Genomic DNA, 20,931 nt, shown 5'->3' with positions numbered 1-20,931 from the left:
AACACATATTTTAATTTACTAATGGACACTAATGGCTTTGAATAAGGCTAGCTTTTCCACTAATAATAAATGATGGACCTCAACCAACAGAATTGTGACTAATGTATTTAATTATTATTCTTTTCTACTCTAGACATTAGGTAATCATTGGTCTGGCTGCGACACACATACTCGATGCATTTGTCACTGGTCTCTGGCACCTGAGGACAATGCTGTTGAGGATGGTTATCCCCTACGTGTGCAATCACATCTACAAAGTCTGGTAGGTCTTCAACTGTTCTTTCTATATTATTGAGTGATTGTCTTTCAATCTTATGTAACAATTTCTGCTTTGGAGTCTGTTGTAACCGACTTTGACACTTGCCTTCCTAGTTGGCCCAATTCAACTGTCCTAAATCTCTTAATTTCCTATTACAGAGGTTTGGTTATTATTATATTTTACACCATTATTCAGCTATGCCTTGATACTGATATACAGCCATCAGAATATATTTAAGGTGTTCTTTTTTTTTGTTCTGCCGCATGTATCACAGCGGTTTGGTCTGGATGCAATAAGAATTGCAATTATAGTGCACATACTGCTGTATATTATGAAATTCACAAGTTCTCTTTACACTGACTGGAAGGAAACTGAGAAACAAACATAAAGTCCGTTTCCCTGGAGTGTTTAGCACTTTATGGCCATTCTTTTTGGAATGAGGTAGAGTAAGTAACTAGCCAATTAGATAAAATGTGTGGTGCCATGAGCTATGTCTTTGTGTCGTTCGTTGTTTGTAGCCATTGCTGAGCTCTTTAATATTTCCAATTATGTCCCAATAAACCAATTCAGACAAATGTAGGTGGATTTGGTTTCTGTGATTTGTCTAGTCTCAACATTTTCTCTATTTTAAGCTTGCAATTTGATCATAGTCCATTTTGGTGGCTGCTCACCTACCTACGTACTACTTTACTCTATTAGGCTTTTGGGGAAGTCACAAGATGGCTGATAGCACTTATTTGTGATTGAGAGTATAGTGATCTATTTCCTATTTTTTCTCTCCTCTCCACCACTTTGAATCATGACAACTTTCTTTCATCATTGATCTTGACCTTAGGAGCAGCTCATGTTTATATGCCTGCAAAAACTCTCTGTTCTGGCATTCTTTCTGGATTTGCTCTCAATAACTCAGCCAGGGAAAGATTTATAGTGGGAAGGAGTTCTAAAATGTGTCAGGTGCTAAAGCAACTGAATTTTCTTATTGAGCTATAACACTGGCCATAGAAATGCATCAGATCTGAGAGCATATCCTATGTCTGACACTCTTACCCATAGTTGGCCGACATTCACTAAAGAGAGACTTTATGAGCAATTGTACAGGTCATTCTGGAGGTACCTATTCTGGTCACTCTTTGGCTTGTCCTTGGAGGATGGTCTATGGGGAAGCCCAGAATTATCAAAGATTGACCATGGGGCTATGAAAAATGTCACTACAAGCTCATTATATTTTACTGGAAAATCTGAAACTCAGTGCTGCAGAGAAAACTAGTTTTTAGTCTAGTGGGGATCAAAGGCATATACTGCTGCAAAAGAACATGACAGTTTCCAAGAATAGTTTTTTTTTTAATTAATTTTCTTAATTGAAGTTTACCTAAGAACTGCTTGGGATAGGTTTGCTGATCTGAGAGTTCCAGGAGGGGTTCAAGGAAAGTTTAATTTCTTCATGTGTTGGTAATTTCCCCCCACCTCTCCTAACACTGTGTCTTCCTTCTTCCCCAGATGTTCTTGGCTCTGACCCACTTCCATCTCATCACGAGGCAAATCTCTCTCGTTCTCATTCCTGCTTCGAATTATATATTGTTGTTACTTTATCTTGAATAACATTTCAAAAAAGACATCTTTATTTGGTATTTCTAATGCCTATTGTTGACTTAACAGTTGAAGATTCTGTAGGTTAATCTGACTCAATTTGTCCCATCTGTGTTAAAATGTCAAATTTGTCACAAGTCAAATTTGATCATGTATCTCTTTTGTTTAAATCTAAGGATAAAGTTCAACTCCTTCCCATGCCATGTAAAATTCTTCACAATCCAGCTCTTGTCTGCTTTGGGGCCTCATAGTCTACGTTCCCCGACACGCATGCTTTGCTTTTTAACCTGTTTCTCCCCTGGCATTTCCCTTAAACCATCACACTTTCTCTCCGAGACTCTGCACACACTGTTCCCTCTGCCTGGAATGCTTTGTCTCACTTTATCTTGTCCCACATCTAGATTCAAATATCACTTTTTGTAGGAAATGTTTCCTCCCTTTGCTCTTGATGGAGAACTGTGAACTCACTGGGGACAGGAACTATGTATTGATTTCTGTCTCTTCTTGGATACTTACCTTAGTACCTATTTTGTGCTCAATATGTGCTTATCAAGTGAGTAAATTAAAGAACAAACAAAATGAAATTTCTCTTTTGAGTGAGTTTTATTAATTTGAAAAAAATTCTGTTGGTTCTATTGTCTGTATACAGCTGTTTATAGAATAACTTTTTCCCAGGAACTTGAGGTACTTCATTGTGGAAAGATTCAGCTTATAGTCCCTGTCTGTGATACAAATAGTCATTAAGGGAAACAAGGGTTGTCTTCAAAGAAGAGAATCAGAGTGTTCTAACTCCTTAGGTATTGTTGTCTGTTTTTTAGAGTCACACCTGTGTGTCACTGACCCATTAGCAAAATAGGCTTCATAACTCCACACCACAGAGGATGGTGGCATAGTCATGCAAATAGGAACCAAGAACCTCTGAAATGCATCCTTTTCCATTGGCGATTTTTTGGTATCCAGCTAGTGGCATTTGTCAGAATATGTGAAGGAACAGTTGTTTTTTCCCAAGCACTGGGCATAAAGGCAGCTGGCCCAGACACAGCTGGGGATGCTCAGTCAGTAATACTCTCATTATTTTCCTAAGAAGTCACCAGCTCTACAGAGCTGCATCATTACTCTCTAAAAATCTTTCCCTCAAAAACAGATTATTCATCATACCTTGGCTGTAACTATGGTCAGGTTTAATTTTTCCAAAATCACAGCCCCTTTGAGATGGCGAGATGCAGACTAATGTTTAGGGAAGTTGAGAAAATGAAGCTTAACGTCAATGTTTATAGTTTAAGCAAATAGATGGTGTGATGGAAGAATACATTTAGAGGAAGAAATCAAGAGTTACATGTTGGATGTGCTAAGTTAGAGCTGTTTAAGCAATAGCCAAGGGGAAATGTGAATTAGGTAGATAAATGTATTGATTTGGAACTAAAAGGTAAAGCCTGATGAGGGATATACAGTTATTATGAGATTAGATGATATTACCTAGAGGGAGTGAGTAGGTAGATAAGAGGATCCCAGGCAGAGAGAAGAAGCAGAACTGAGAAGTAGTCGGTGAGGTGGGAAGGGAGTATTAGAAATAAGTTAGTCTCTGTATTGATTCTGAAGACGTTACAAGGAAATCCTGTTATATTAAGGATGATTATCATATGTTAGTGAATATTTTGTATTAACTCTTAAAAGTGAACTGAGGATGTTTTCCTGAAGCCTAGAACTGTGAATAAGGGTCATGTTGTAATCAGATATCTCTGGTCCGCCCTACTGTTAACAAATATCTAACCTAAACACATATTAGGAACCTACAGAAGTTTGTGTGTTCAAACTCTAGACTTCCAAAGAGAAAATAGAATAAGTTTAGTGATTTAGCACTCAATTTATTAATTTCATTTGACTGATAAAAATGAACATGTATCTCAATAGTTACTGTCAGAGAAAAATCAAACAGGATGTGATAAGCCTTCATAAAATATAAGTACATTCTGAGTACAAACACTTGGCCTAGAATGACTGATGGTTTTTTCCTGAGATGAGCCACTATGAAAGGTACAGCATCTAATCCTCTGGTTCCATCCTTTATTATTCAAACTTCCATCTGCTCATTGTGTACCAGCTGGTGATACAATGATCAAGAAGAGGAGCAGAGCCTCTCCTATGGTTTATATTCAGTTGGGAGTGGTGTTAAGGTGGATGATAGACTGACTATAAACCTATGAAAAATAGGTGAATATGTTAATTTCAGATTATGAAGAATGCTATGAAGTAAACAAACCCAGGTGATATGATAGAGTGCTGTGGCTACTACTCTAGTCTGGGTGGACCAGGAAGACCTTGTTGAGGAGCTCACAGAACATCTGTGCTTGTTGCTAGGTGATCCTGATCTGTCCTTATCTCCAAACCCTACCTCAGGGCTGAGGGTTAGCAATGGGTGGCAGGGGAGAGCCTCAAGAATGGAGTAGGATGAACTTATTCATTCAAGTGCTAATTTTAAAAGCTGAACTTCAAGTGTTTCCGTCTTAGGCTGTATTAATATATCCTCATTAAAAGTGATTATATCAAAGTAATCCACTAAAGAAACAAGGCAATATCTGGGTTACCAAATGGATAAATGGATAGGGAGGCTCTTGGAGGACTCAATGGTGAAAGTTAGAAACTCAGGCCAAGAAAGTAAAAGAGATTAAAAAGATCACAACCACTATCAAAGTGTTCCCCATCTCTCTGGAAATAGTGGAGGTGGATTTATATAGTTTGTAGTGATTTGGTAGAAAGAAAACAAAACAACAATTAGTTGTGTCCTTTCACTTTCCTGAAGGCAGGGGTTAGAGACTGAAGCCAGACTAACATATAATGCAGCCAACTTGGAGAGAAGAGGGAGCAGACTGACCTGGAGCATCTCCTGAGAGGCTTTTCCTGGCAGGTTCCAAGCTTTAGTGTTTCAGTAGAATCTCAGAATGTTGGGTGGGGTCTCACAGAATGAACTGCAGCCCTGGGTCCTAGAAAATAATCCAGGAAAAGGAATAAAGCATAAACTGCCATGGGTTAGGTCAGTGAGCTTTGTGGGTTTAGCAATCTTCAAGGACTACACGTAGACTCCATACTAAATCTCAATATTTGACATTCAATTTTCATTGTGTTTAATAAATATAAACATCATCATATTATTACTACTCACATTATTATTTATTACCTGGATAGTGATGGAAAAGGGAAATATACAACCAGATACATTCTATATATCTAACTTAGTGAATTTATGATAAATGACATAAATGGAGTAGCTATGCTTGGCTCTGCAACCAGCCTGTCTGTTTCTTAATAGCAGAGACTGTTACTTAGTTCTGTGGATAAATCAGTCTCTAGAACAATGTTGATTGTTAGTATTTAAAGTGGCAAATAGGGAGCTATTTGGATGGGAGGACTTCCAACTGTAAAAAATGGTACATGCAAGGAGGGATGGCTACTTGGAGGCAGGGGCTGCGTCAGTGTTTAATTTGCTATATCTCCACATCATTGCACATAGTAGATGCTCAAAAAAAGTAAATGAATGCATTAGGAATTTTTAACTTACAAAGCTATGATAGTCGTTGTTACCGAATCCAAATTCATTCTGCTTGCCACATGACAGGCCAATAAATCAGGAGACAAGGCATTGGGGCAAGGGATAACGACTTTATTCGAAAAGCCGGCAGACCGAGAGGAAGGCAGACTAATGTCTTGGAGAACCATCCTCCTCCAGTCAGAATACAGACTCCTTTTATACAAAAAACAAAACAAAACAAAAACAAAAACAAAAAACCCAGCAACACAGGGTGGGTGTGGTTGGTTTTTGCAAACTTCTTGGTATAGGAATTCCTTGTTCCTGCAGCTGTCCACGTAGGCCAGGTCATGATGCTCCTGCAAAACCTCCAACAAAACAAATGTTATTCTCTATTCTGCAAATTGTTATCTTTATGTGAGTGCAGAGCTAGCAAGACTAAACATAGGAAACAGGGCACAGCCAAAGGAACAGATCCAGTATAAAATCAGTTTTGTTCTCTATTATATTATCTTCAAATGCCTAATGGATTTGTTTCTGGGATATAAATTAGACTTGTAATATGTATTGCTAGGGGCCTAATCCAAAACAGTGTGTGAGATTTACGTACAAGGGTGTTCAGTTAAAAATAGGAGATGTCTGTTGACATTTAAGGTAATTATTGTGATACATGTGTGTTTATTACCATTTCAAACCTATTCTTCCAGTTGATTTTGTATTTCTTCTTTGTTCCTTTCTTTTTCTTTTTCCTTTTGTGGTTTGATGATTTTCTTTTGTATTATACTTGAGTTCTTTTTGGTTTTTGTGACTCTATTCTATGTTTTTGACTTGTGGTTACCTTGTTTTTCAAATATGTTAACCTGTTTCTATGTCTATTTGCTTTAGACTGGTAGTCATATAGGCTCAAACACATCCTAATTAGAACACCAAAAAAAAAAAAAAAAACTCCATTTTCTAGCTACCCTGTTCCACATTTTATGATTTTGATGTCTTCTTTTACATCCTCATATTTATTCTTTTGCTGTCCATTGTGTACCATATGATATCACTTATATGTAGAATCTAAAAAAATGAGATAAATGAACTTACTTACAAAACAGAAACAGACTCACAGACATAGAAAACAAAATTGTTGTTACCAAAGGAGAAAGAGGAGGTGGAGAGATAAACTGGGAGCTTGAAATTTCCAGATACTAACTACCATATATAAAACAGATAAACAGCAAGTTCCTACTGTATACCACAGGGAACTATATTCAATACCTTATAATGGCCTATAACTGAATTGCTATACTGTATATCAGAAACTAACACAACATTATAAACTGACTATAATTCTAATAAAAAATAAGGAAATGTGCTATAGAGTAATTTCTGATTTAGTTGTCTCTTCCATTAAATTTATGGCTCCCTGTGGTAGAGATTCTTGTCCACTGCTGTGCTCCTAGTCCATAGCAGAATGCCAGAAGATGGTATAAAGTTAGTAAAATTTTGAGTTAATGCATAAATGAATGATTATTAGAGCTTCTCACATGGAAGTAGTGAGCTACCTATTATTAGAGATGTTGTAACATTGCCTCTGTGACTACGCATCGTAAGCCTTATAGCAAAGATTCAAGAAAAAAGGCGAGGAACTAGGTAATTCAAAATTATTATTCTAATCATGAAAAGTGTGTTACAGTTCTCCAGGAAAACAGAACCAGTACGATATACATGTATACATGAATTTATTATAGAAACTAGCTCAGGATAGCTGTCCCTATTACCTGGATTTCAGAAGCTATATGTTTCCCAGACCAGTGTTAGAAGCATCCGATTCACCCATAGGAGGACAGCCCAATGAAACTTTATCCCTAAATGTTGCCCAATTATAGAGCTTCTGCAGGGAATTCAGGCCAGATGATAATCCCTAGAACTCAAGACATCAGATGTGCCTTAAATATCTCTAAGGGCCATTTATTGCCTTGATGTATTACACCTGTGTGTATGTGTGTGTGTGTGTGTGTGTGTGTGTGTGCTCACGTGCATGTGAGCATGTGATGCTTCTCGTGGACAAAGCAGCAGAGCCATGAGAGAAATCATGGCGGTGTCTTTGGTACTCGCTGAAGCTGTCTTCTTTTGGGGCAAAATCACATTAACTGGAATTTCTTTTTCTTTTGCAAATATTCTGATATTGGAATTCAGCACTAGAGAAGCTACATAGCATTGTGTGTTTCCTTAGAAAAGGTGCTTAAAATAGCCCCTTACTGAGATTTTAAAATTAGTCTGGAATGATGGTGTGTCATTTTGATGTTTACCTGCTCACTTCATCTTCTATTTCTAGACTGGTATGCAGAACTGCGTATTTACTGTTTTCACTTATCCTTAATTTAACATTTTTCTTGGCAATTGGTATAAATTGGAATAACAATTTTCATTTGACAGTGAGCACAGAATACTAAAATATCTTCAGAAATAAAAATACAAAAAGCATTGCACAGATGAAATTTTGTAACTTGCCCCAAAGAAACTTTGTGACTAAATTTCACAAGATCTCTCAGAAGGGAAAAGAAAAAAAGTGAAGAAATAATAATAACTAATGAATATGTAGCACTTTATATCATTCAATCTTCCACTTTAAAATACTTGTCAGAGTGAAATTAAATTATTAATTTGACAGGAGGGGACATTGAGGTACAATGTGGTCACATGACCTTTCATAAGATCACATGGTAAATTAGTCCTCAGGCCTAGAGCAGTGATTCTTATGCTCTTTTGGCTTATGAGTATTTTCAGGATTCCTGTGAAATCTGTGGATTTTCCCCTAGAGCACGTGTGTGTTAATTTGAGTGTGTGTGTGTGTGTGTGTATGTATGTGTGTGTCCAGGGCTACTGGTATATGAATACATTTTTTTCAATTGTCTTCAGGTGATTCCTGGGCCCCTCAAGTCCGTCTGTGGGCCTTGGAATAAGAAACCCTTCATCACCTGATAACCAGGTTAATAACACATTATTAAAAGGTCTAGTCAGAGGGGACTCAAAATCAAGTAGTGTTTATGGTTTTTGAGAGCCACTGGCACAATAAATTGTAAACAGCATCTTATGAACACAGTTAAGCTCTTGTTCTACAAAGTCTGTAATATAAATCTGGGATGAGAATTAGAAACCTCCATAAGGCTGATGGGCTGGGGTTCCTGGAGACAGGTTAGTGGGTCAAAGCAGAGCTTTGACAGAATTTCACCAGTCTATGGGGAAATTAAAAGGCCAAGTGAGTTTTTCACCCAGGTAATATTAGGGCCCACCTTACATGTGGAGATCAGGAGGACAAACTCTGGAGCCAAACTCCCTGGATATGTAGCCTGGCTCTGTCGTGGGGTTAGAGCAGGCAGTACACCTAACCTCTTTGAATTTCAGTTTCCATATCTATAAAATGGGGATAATAATAGTACCTACTTCATAAAGTGTTGTGTTGACTAAATGAGACATAAAACACTTAAAAGAATGAGCTCTCAGCACATTTTAGCTAGTATTAAGAGTGGATGGCAATGAAAAGATGTATCTCCTAACATGGCAAAATATTTTGCAATCCTGTGTTAGTTTTCCATATTTTATTATTGTTATTACTTATCACTATATTGAAATCATACCAAAGTCTATATATGCGTAGTATGTGAAAGGAAAAAAAGAGGGAGACAAATAGAGAGAGAAGAAGAGCAAGCAAGAATGGGGAGAAAAAAATGGCTGTTAGGTCCTTTTCTGAGAAATACTTTCTTTTCTAGAAGAGGGTGGGAGGAAGAGGATTAAGTAAATTGGGTTTCATTAGAAACTCTTTTTATTTGAGGCCCTCATATTAAATTTATTGTGTGTGTGTGTGTGTGTGTTCCCTCTCAGTGAAAACATGTCTCATTTGTCTTGCTCACTGCTGTTTCCCCAGCATATAGAGAAGTCATAGAGCTCAATAATTAGGTATCGAATAAAAGAGTGACAATTTGATAAACCATTAGTGCCAAAGCTCTGACATTAAATTGTTTTGATGTTGCAATGCTCTGTTCTCCCTTGATCCATGCATCCACTAGCTCAGGGCACAGCCTCTGCCCAACTCAGTCCAGGAACCCTGACTGGTGGGAGCAGCTTGAATCTTCTTTTGGTCCGTAAATTTTATATTATATATGATATATTATATATATCATACACATACAGATATATATAAACTCTTTTTATGTATCTATGTCTATATAAACATTCATTGAATCTCTCTCTTTCTTACTCTCACACTCAGTCCACCAGTAAATACCTGCATATAATTAGTTACTTGACTTTTTAGTGTCGGGTGCTTCCAGCCCTAAGATTAAAAGGTGTTTGTCTTACTTAAGGCAGAGAAGGGATGAACATATTTTGGTGGTGTATGAGACACAGTTTCAGTGTATTTTAAAGCCCTCTGCTTATGAACAAGAATAACATTTTTCTCTCTTCAAGGAACAAACTTCTCTTTTCTTTTATCAGACATAATGGAGAATAAATAAATGTATTACATTCACTAATGTCAAGAGGAAACCGTTTAAAGGCAGCAACACAGGCAAACTGACAAGTACTCAGGGGTGGTTTGGTAACTTTCGCAGTGTGGAGGACCCATCCATGGGACTCTTCAAATTCACAGGATTTGTGCCAATTATATCCTGCTTGGTTCAAGCTTTTATGTGCTAGCTGATAGCAATATTAACTCAAACAAATAAACTTTAGCAGGATGGAAGGAAGAAGAAAGGAATAAATCACCTGGACTTCAGTCCCCCAAAACAACATCCTAAACTTCTTAACAATGTATGGTTATTAATCTAAGCACACAGTAAATTAATCCATATTCCTACTATTTATACTTAGGCTGAGGAACAGAAATGTTCCAATTCATTTATTTAATGAGGTTTCTTGGAAGAGATGGAGTTTGGAAAGTCATTCCTCCCTGGGCCTATACACTCCTCTATTCTACACAATGACAATAACTTTCAATTATCATTGATGCAAATACTCTAATTATTAAAGGCTCCCATCTCCTGCTCACCTATTCCAGAGGGTGTCTTAAAATTAAGAGACTAGAGAGAAAGGATTTGGGAATCAAAGTTCATACTTTACTACTGCAAAAAAACATAAGTACACAAGTTTAGAGAGAGATGCTTATTCTTCTGTTGGTGTCCATTTAACATCCATTTAATAGGTGATGTTGGGTTGTCATTAACAGGTGAGCAGTCAGGATGAGGAAGGCATTTAGGCCAAAGAGGTGGGTTAAGTGAGCAAGATAACTTCTCCTTTTATTTAAGAGTATGATTTCTCCTGTATAAAACCCTTCTTAAATCATTTATCATGACCAGCACAGGTGTATTCTGTTTTATTTGAAACTTTCAATATAGTTTATACATATATTATTTAATGTCTATCTACATGGATGAGAATTCTTTTTATTCATTTTTTTGTATATATATATTTTTTTATTACAGTATAGTCAATTTACAATGTGTCGATTTCTGGTGTATAGCATACTACTTCAGTCACACATGAACATACATGTATTCGTTTTCATATTCTTTTTCACAGTAAGTTACTACAAGATATTGGATATAGTTCCCTATACTATACAGTGTAAACTTACTGTTTATCTGTTTTCCATGTATCAGTTAGTATCTGCAAATCTTGAACTCCTAATTTATCCCTTCCCACCTTCTTCCCTCCCTGGTGACTATAGGTTTGTTTTCTATGTCTGTGAGTTCTTATGCAGTTTTTGGCTTATTTTAATTTTTTACAACATTAAGCAGTGCTCATTGACAAAGGAAAAGTGTTTTGTGGCATTAAATAATTGACTCTATCCAAAGTCTCCCAGTGTTAAATAAATGGGGTATCTTGTGCACTGTGAATCCTCAAGGGGGCTAGTTCATGCAAGACTTCAAAAGTTATTTGAACATAAGACCTACTCCCTCTTTTATTCTCTGTAGAGTGTTCTAGGAGGGGTGGATAGTCCACAGAATGTCTTGGGAAATGCTGGTATAGAGTGTGGTTCTTTTCATTTGAAGGTTAAAACCTTGCTGGCAAAGAGTCAGTAGCCAACGATGCCTAAATTCTAAATACCCTCTTCAAAAAAGGCACTCTCCCCCTTTGTGAGAGGGTGTATATTCATTATCGGAGGAGACCGACATCTTCTTAATTCCCTCCCTCTGGGTTTAATGGGTTGTTACAAATCAAACTTTACAGTAACAGGAACGCTTTCTCTAATCACCCCAACCAATTACAGGGAAGAGTGAATCAATCGTTAAGCATCACTAGCACTGCTAATAAATCACAAAATCATTTAAACAGGGTTTTAAATCCCAGGAGAAAAAAATAGGGAGAGTGATGAACATTCAAATGAGTGTCCTTATTTCTAAAGGCTTAGAAGGTCTTGACTTACGAGGCATTGCTTCCATCCTCTGATTCGGTGGTATTTCCTAAGCATTTATCATAGTGGGCAATGTGCTAGGTGTTCTGGGGAGTATAGCATTAGTCCTCAGACAGCTCTCCAAGGTAGATCTTACTATTCTCTCTTTATAAGGCTTTTGAAACTTAGAGGAGTTAATATTTGCCCAAGTCCTAGAGTTTATAGACGAACAAACTGGGATGGGAAAGAAGGCTCTGGCTCCAAATCACCCTCCTTCAACTTCCCCAGCCACACCCTGATCAAATCTACATGTTCTTAGTGGCTAGGAGAGTGGACATCAGAGTGTCCATAGAATATTAGCTACTTTTTAAAAGGAAAATGACCTGCTCCTAATGCTATGAAACATCATGTAGGAGAGAAGTATGAGACTAACTAAAAGTAATAAGTATAACAACTATTAATATTTTTTTGTTAGGAATCAGACACTTAGGAAAGTGCTTTTATTATGTCATTTAATCTCTAACATGACCTTGTGAGGAAGTTTCTTTTATTGTCACCCCATTTTACACATGCATACTTATGAGTACACTGAGGCTAATGATGATTTAAATAACATGTCTAAGGTCACGAGGCTTAGGGTTTGAACCCAAGCAGCCTAAGTCCAAGGTCAAGGTCCCTTATGTCACCCTTAGTAGAAGTAACCAGGTCTGACCTCTTGTGCTAGAGCTACCAAGAACTCAGGTTTGGAAACTCAGTCTAAACTAAAATTCACTTTATTATTTTTTTTTAATAAATTCAAAGTTTGACTAGAATAGATGATATCCAGACAGACTCTGCCCTTGCAAATGCATATTTATCTTGTGATTTTTGTTTACAGATGTTGATTAGGGCCTTGAATGATACTGGTCTACTGTCTAAATGATATAATCACAGGCACATTAGACGGGGACCTCTGCTTGTTACTACCTGGATATCTAGCCACTCTTTCCCAGTTCTCATCTCACCTGAGTCAAAGATAAAAAAAATAAAAAGATGTTTTTGTTGAATGGAAAATATAATTAAACACAAGGATAAAAGAAGAAGTTAAACAATATCTATCAAAGAAAATTAAGACAATTTTATATTATTTATTTTACTTTATCTTGTATTGCTCAAGCTTTCTTCAATAGACTTCAATTACTTTCATTATTGTAAAATAGATATGATAGAGAAAAATTCACAGATTAATCTTTTTACTTTGCCTCAGCATCATCCAAGTTTTGCTTTTTGTATAATTCTCAAGTTTTTATTAAAATATTTTATTATTCTCAAGTTTTTTCCAGTATGCGCTTTATTCCCTTCAGTTATACTGCACTCCTGGAAGAGAGGGACACAGAAAGAATTCTTGGTATGCCACTTCATATTGTCTCCTGGTGTTTAGTTATTGCTTCATTTTATTAAAAAAAATTTTTTTTTCAATTTTTTAATGGAGGTACTGGGGATTGAACCCAGGACCTCGTGCATGCTAAGTACACGCTGTACCACTGAGCTATATCCCAACCCCCTAGTTATTGTTTTAATATTGTAAAAGTACTATATGTCAATTTAAAAAATGCAAATGCCTACTTTAAGTATTTTGGCTGAAACAAACATATTTGCATATTTGCACATAAATCTTATTCTGTGCTTTGGATTGCTTTCCCAGGGTAGACTCTCATAATTAACATTATGAAGTCTGTCTTTTTACATTTTTAAAGCTTGGTTATACATTTTCTAACAGCTTCCCTATAGCATTGTATACTCTTAACACAAATATATGCCAGCTGAGTTTTTCTAATCATTGATTATCTCCATTAAAAAATATGGCCAGCATGATAAGTGAAAATAGTATCTCGTTTTTGTTTTAATTAACATTTTTGAAGGTTGTACACTTTTCTGTGTACTTAAGTTCCTAATACATTTCCTCTTGTGATTGCTTTTTTATGTTTGTTATCTACTAGTTTGGCCTTGGGTATTGTTTATTTGCTTCTGTTAGTTCTTTAGAAAAACATTTTGGTTCTTTGATGTACTTCTCAGAAATATTTGCCTCAGTCTGTGTTCGATTAGATAAAATGGGATTTTAAATTTTACTTAGCAAAATATTTGCTGTTTCCCCTCTTGCTTTCATAACTATTTCATGTTTTTACAGTTCTTAAACTTTTCAAGGACAACTCTGTGTTTACTCTGGAATGTTAAAGTGTAAAGCACAATTTAAAGTCAAGAAATAAAATAAAACTTTAATTGCTTGGAATAAATAGCAAGTGCTTAGGTCATGGAAGTGATCCCAGGGCTAAAAGGAAATCCTTTTTCTTCCAGTCCACTTAGTTGATATCAAGCCAATCAAGACTTCACTGAAAATATAAATGTATCCCTGTACTTTTTGAAGAAAAAAAAATCTATTGATCATTGACTCTTTGTCAGGCACTGTGCTAAAAACTTATAAAGACAATATTTAATTTTTATAGCAACCCTCTAAGGTCAGTCTTACTTCCATTTTATAGATGAGGAAACAGAGGCATTCAGTGATTAGATAACTTAGCCAAATACGCACAGTAAGAAGAGCCAGGATTGAATCTCAGCCATTCTTACTCCAAAGTCTAGCAATATTAGCTGCTCTGCAGAACAGCCTTCTAGATGCCTCCAGAATTCACGTGCTCCACCACTCCCTACCTTCTTACATCACTTGTTTACATCTCCTATCTGGCCTTTGGCAGTATTTAAGTCCCAACACCTGCTGTAGCTTGTCCACCTCTCTATTCTCAAAGAACAGTGTAGATGGATGGGGTGTAGCCGTAGTCACTAGCAGGGGACTAACTTGATGACTTTTTCCTCCATTTATCTCTGATAAGCAGTTTGTTTCTAGCTTGGAGGAGGTGAATCGCCCAATTTTGGAGATTCAAAAATGAAAGCACCAAGAAAATAGTTTCCCAAAGTCACCCAGTTGGTGACATGATGCACAAAGCAGCCATTGGAACGTTTCAGTAAATGTAAGTATCCATCAGATTGATGAAAAGAGGACTAAAAATTGGGGTCTTGTCTTTGGGCCCTCCTCTTCCTGCAGATTGCTTGTTACATTTACTGAGAGGTCCTGATGGCTGCGTTATACCTTTTGTCAGTAACTTGGGAAGTTGACTTAAGCTCCTGTCTGGTAACAAAAGGAAAAAAATATTAGACTCTATTTTGTAAAAGTCACTTCTTTCTAACCCAAAGTATTCAATAACTAGATCATTGGGCATAAAGATTGGTTTCTCTTTTTCCTTTGAAGAAAAGCTATCTCAACTAATTTTCATACCAAAACAAAGTTTCTAACAAAAACAAACATACCAACAAATAAAATATCTATAATGCATTTAAAAATAAACTTAGTGTATTCATTGAAGGAATGAATTTCTGGTGTGTGTGTGTGTGTGTGTTTGTTGACAGAATCTAAAGTAATATAGTAGGAGTGTGTGTGATGGGATGCAATCACATTTTAAACTCCATTTAGATATATAAATACGTAAGAGAGCTCTAATTCGTGATTTTTGGAAATTACTTATTTGTTACTTTGGAGGATGCTGCATAGTGTTCTGAACCTTACATTTCTTGTTTGCTAAAATAAGGGTAATACTATCTACCACAAAGAGTTTGCACACACTACCATTTGAGAAAGAGAAAAGCATAAGAATACAAGTCTGTGAATGGTTTTAACATATGATAGTTTACTTTCTTCACTTCCTGAATTACCAGCACACAATGATGAGAGCTGGTGGTTTGACCACTGGACTGCCAAACCCTCTATTCAAACCTCAGTTCCAGGGTCTTAGTTAAAGTTCGAATTTAAACTTTCCCTGGGAATGGGGATCTACTCAGAGACTTAATCCAGAGTGGTCAGGTTTTCATCCTGACTCAGTCCATTTCTGAGTAGCTCACTTCATTTCTCAAGAGTAGCTCATTTCTCTAGACCTCACCCTTCTCATCTGTTTTGTATACCCATGGTCCAGATTGGCTTATAAGATTAGCATATTGCAGAGTAATTATTTATTCATTAATTACAACCGTAGAGAGCAAATCCTGATCTCTGCCACAATGAACAGTTTCCCAACTATTTTCCTGGACTTTGCTGGGCATCTGTCTAGCCACCTTACACTCTGAACAAAATAGTGTGTTGTTCTCCATACCAGTAAAAACAAATAGGCGAGCTCTCTATTGACCCTATCAACAAATTCTAATTAAGCACTTAAAGCTCCTGGTACAATATAAACTCACATATTATTGCTAAAATGAGGTTTTGGAGTAGCACTTGGGATCAGACAGATTTTATTCAATTGATCTATGACACTGTGGAAATTAGAACAGATTAATTAATATTTATGAGACTCGGTTTCTCATCTATATACGAGGAAACCATATATAACTCACAGGATTTTTATGAAGGTAGGAGGGAATTATATATCTAGAATTCTTGGAACAGTTCCTGGAATACAGGAAGCCCTCAGTAACGGTAGCTATTACATCATCATCATTATCGAATCTTACCACCAACCTTCAGTTGCTGCTCTGCCACAACAGAAGTAGACTTGGCAAGAAATTTTGCATCAATGCAGTCTCCTGTGCCAATTAACCCATGTGTTAGTTTGTGAAGGCAACTCAATATGGCAGCGTGGGGGGGTGGTGGGAAGTGGGAAAAAGAAACCTGACAGTCACATTAAAAGACCTTTCATTGCCTTGGTCTCACTTTCTGTTCTCTTTGAGATTTAGTTTATTGAGGTGCACATGGTGAGGTCTGAAAGTAAATGTCGATTCCTGAGAGTGCCAGATGTTGACAGTTATTGGTAATAATGATACAGCATAAACCTTTCTATTCCGAGAGATAGTACGTGATTTTCCAGATTCAGATGCATTTATTTGCTAAATCAATTTGGACCCTTTATTTTAGAAGCAACAGAAAAGTTGGCCCAAATTATCAGAAGAAGAATATCATTGGTCTAATTAACCAGAAAGTTTAGAACTAACTAGTTCCATGTAGGCTTGATTTTCAGGTTCAAATGATGTCATCAGGACCCAGTCCTCTTCATCTCCTGGGTCTTGCTTCTATGTTGTCTTTAGTCCCAGGGTTCATTTGGAGGACAGGTAGCAAACAGCAGCCTCAGGCTTATGTGTTCCCATGCTCAAGGTCATTGCCAAAGCAAACTTCTCCTTTTCAGTCACTCAATCAAAAGGCCTGGATGAGCTCCAAATACCTAAATGAATTACTGTGGATAGTAAAATCAGATGAAAGGCCTAGGTTACCACCAGTAACACCAAATGCATTCAAAGGACATGAACTAGAGTGGTACTTCTTCAAAGGAAAAATCAGGTCTATTTTGCCAGGAAGAGAATGACTATATACTAGCCAACAAAAATAAGATCACACATATTCTTTATTTTTTATGGTGAACCTTTCTTCTCCACCTCCAGCTATTGAGTCTTACTGTTCCTTCCAGTCCCATCTAAAGCATCACTTCCTCCATAGCATATAAATATCTTGACTCAAGTCCAATTAACCTAGTAAATTTATTCCCTTCCTCAATTTAATCCAAATGTCACTTCTGTGTCTCATGTGGATTTTACTATAGTGTGTTTCTTCTTACTTAGATGAGTTTAAACATTTGTCTTTACCAACTAGAAGGGCAGAGACTCTGTCTCATCATCATAGAATCCTTTAAAGCAACCAATACAGTGACTTACACTCAGAAGATACATAGCATGGTAAAATAGTTTCTGAATTAGATCCCAATAACAATTCTATGTTTCTAAAATGCTAATTATATTTCAAGTGGAACAGTAAACAAAACAACAAAAACTGAGTTCCAACTCTATTCCTTTGGTGAAAACTGTCCTAGATTTTGGATTTGAACTATTGTGAAACCTGGTCTCAGAAATTGGCAGTGATTTGAATATCAAGATTTGAGCTCATGTGATAGATAAATGAGGAGCATCTCTTCAATTATAAAGCTGAAGCTATTGCATGTAATCGTCTTCCAAATCACCATCTTAGCATGGCGATATTTTTATGTGAACTGAACAGATTCTTAGCTCAAGAAGCAGATAAGAGGCTGGGGAGAGACATATGTTTGAGTTAAAATAATGTTTCTTTGTGAATGTTTGGGCTACTTAGAGTCTTTGTATAATTCATAAGCATGAAGGGTAATTGGAAATGCTATTCTGGCCTGGAGGTTTGCTATTCTGCAGACAATAACAACAACAAAGAAACAGATCTAGTCTCTCCATTTGAAATCTTAATTTTCTTGTAATACAAATTAATCCATAGTGGAATCAATCCTCATATATAATGGAGATGACCAAATGAAGTTGAACTGTTATTTAAATTCCACGATTTTAACTTGTGATTTGTTTCCTGGGGCTAAAATCTAGCTCTGAATTGGGAATTTTCTATTGCTTTTGTGAGTTGACTTTGATTAAGATATTATAAATTGACATGTATTACATCTGCTGTATCTTTTTATTTTTTATTTTGTAGTCAAAATCAAATCATTCATTAAATATTTATTGAATATGTGCTATGTGCTAAGCATTGAATTGGCTACAAAGAAAGGAAATTATCTTTTTTGTTATGGAATATACAGTTTTAACAGGGAAATTAAATTTACATATAATACATAATAGAAGATAAATGCAGAGAGAAAAATATAGATAAAGAGAGACTTTAAGAGATACAATGCTTTTATGTAGCCACAGGATCAAAAAAAGACATCCTTGGAATAGAGGGTTGAGCTGCTTTGAAAGAAAGATTTGGAGATGGGATAATAATAGCTGATATTTACTCAGTATTAACTAAGTAATGGGGTACTGTATAAGTACTAATTTTAAAATTGTCATATTCACCTCATAAGTTTGGTGCTATTATTATTATCTCTGTAAAATAAATAAGCAAATGGAGGCACAAAGGTACTTTAACTTGATGAAGTTATAGTTAACACACAGCTATTAAAGTCAAAACCAGGATGTAATTAGTGATTTTGAGCATTTTTTCATGAGCCTGTTGGCTATCTGTATGTCTTCTTTGGAGAAATGTCTGTTTAGGTCATCTGCCCATTTTTTGGTTGGGTTGTTTGTTTTTCTCATATTGAGCTATATAAGCTATTTGTCTAGTTTGGAAATTAAGCCCTTGTCAATCACATCATTTGCAAATATTTTCTCCCATTCCATAGGTTGTCTTTTCATTTTGTTTATGGTATCCTTTGCTCTGAAAAAGCTTTTAAGTTTAATTAGGTCCCATTTGCTTATTTTTGCTTTGGTTTCCATTACTGTAGGAGAAGGATCCAAAAAAAAATTGCTGTGATTTATATCAAAAAGTGTTCTGCTTATGTTTTACTCTAGGAGTTTTATAGTATCCAGTAGTACATTTAGGTCTTTAATCCATTTATTTTTGTGCATAGTGTTAGAAAATGTTCTAATTTCATTTTTTTTTCATGTAACAGATCAGTTTTCCCAGCACCATTTATTGAAGAGGCTTTCTTTTCTCTATTGTATATTCCTGACTCTTTTGTTGTGAATTAATTGATCGTAAGTGTGTGGGTTTATTTCTGGACTTCCTATCCTGTTCCATTGATCCATGTGTCTATTTTTGTGCCAGTACCATACTGTTTTAGTTACTGTTGCTTTTTAGTATATAGTCTAAAGAAGACAGGGAGTGTGATTCCTCTAGCCCTGTTCTTCTATCTCAAGATTGTTCTGGCTGTTAAGGGTCTTTTGTGTTTCCATACACTTTTTTTTCCAGTTCTGTGAAAAATGCCATTAGTAGTTTGATTGGGATTGCATTGAATCTGTAGATTGCCTTGGGTAGTATGGGGGTAGTATGGTCATTTTAACAATATTGATTCTTCCAATCCAAGAATATGGTATCTCTTTCCATCTATTTGTATCATCTTTAATTTCTTTCATCAGTGTCTTATAGTTTTTGGAGATGCTCAGTATTGCTAATTACTACAGAAATGCAAATCAAAACTACAATGAGGTATCACCTCACACCAGCCAGAATGGCCATCATCAAGAAGTCTACAAATAATAAATGCTGAAAAGGATATGGGAAAAACAGTACCCTCCTACACTGTTGATGGAAATGTAAATTGGTGCAGCCATTATAGAGAACAGTATGGAGGTTCCTTAAAAGACAAAAAATAGAGTTACCATATGATCCAGCAATCCTACTCCTGGGCATATATTTAGAAAAGATGAAAACTCTAATTGGAAAAGATACATGCACCCCAATGTTCATAGCAGCACTATTTACAATAGCCAAGACACGGAAGCAACCTAAATGCCCACTGATAGATGAATGGATAAAGAAGATGTGATATCTATAAAATGGAATACTACTTAGCCATAAAAATGAAATAATGCCATTTGAAGCAACATGGATGGACCTAGAGATTATCTTACTAAATGAAGTAAGTCAGACAAAGAGAAATATCGTATCATTTATATGTGGAACCTAAAAAAAATGATATAAATGAACTTATTTACAAATAAATAGATTCACAGACATGGGAAACATGCTTATGGTTATCAAAAGGGAAAGGTAGGGGAGGGATAAATTAGGAATTTGAGATTAACTGATGCACACTACTATGTATAAAATAGATAAACAACAAGGACCTACTGTATAGCACAGGGAATTTTATTCAATGTCTTGTAATAGCATATAATGAAAAAATGTGAAAAAGAATATCTATATACATATATATGTATATAAAACTGAATTAGTTTGCTGTACACCTGAAGCATTATAAATCAACTATACTTCAGTAAAAAAATTAAGAAAGACCAGGGTATGAACACAAGCAGCCTGACTTCAGAGTTTGTTTTTAATCACTCTGCTAAGGGAAATTTTAACTATGAGTAATCCTATGAGTATAATAGCAGAACAGGAGACTATGAAGCGGGTGTGGGAAAGAAGACAGGGCTGAATCAGCTATAACAGAAGTTTCCCCTGTGGACTATGTTGAGAGAGAACATTAGAAATGACAATTAGGGTGAATCACCAAAGGCTGTATAAATTAAAAAGTTTGGGTTTTTCCCTGAAAGTAATCGAAAGCAGTTGACAGGGTTTGAGCAAGTCAGTCATCTACTGAGTTCCCAGAAGCAAACCCTAAAACAAGCATTTGAACCAAGTAGTTAATT

At 36.1% G+C, this 20,931-nt stretch overlaps 1 long non-coding RNA gene across 1 annotated transcript in view; it reads left to right on the top strand.

Moving 5' to 3' along the window:
• The window catches only part of LOC116155675 (uncharacterized), a 234,673-nt gene extending 234,497 nt beyond the window's left edge, over positions 1–176 (top strand). The window contains exon 3 of the long non-coding RNA XR_010382056.1: positions 134–176. This is a non-coding gene — a long non-coding RNA (uncharacterized LOC116155675). The remainder of the gene's footprint in view (positions 1–133) is intronic.
• Positions 177–20,931: the final 20,755 nt, after the last annotated feature.

The sequence above is a fragment of the Camelus dromedarius genome, chromosome 8, assembly GCF_036321535.1.
Source record: "Camelus dromedarius isolate mCamDro1 chromosome 8, mCamDro1.pat, whole genome shotgun sequence".
Taxonomy (NCBI): domain Eukaryota; kingdom Metazoa; phylum Chordata; class Mammalia; order Artiodactyla; family Camelidae; genus Camelus; species Camelus dromedarius.
Note: the sequence above shows the minus strand (reverse complement) of the source record. Positions and strands in the feature narration are given on the sequence as shown.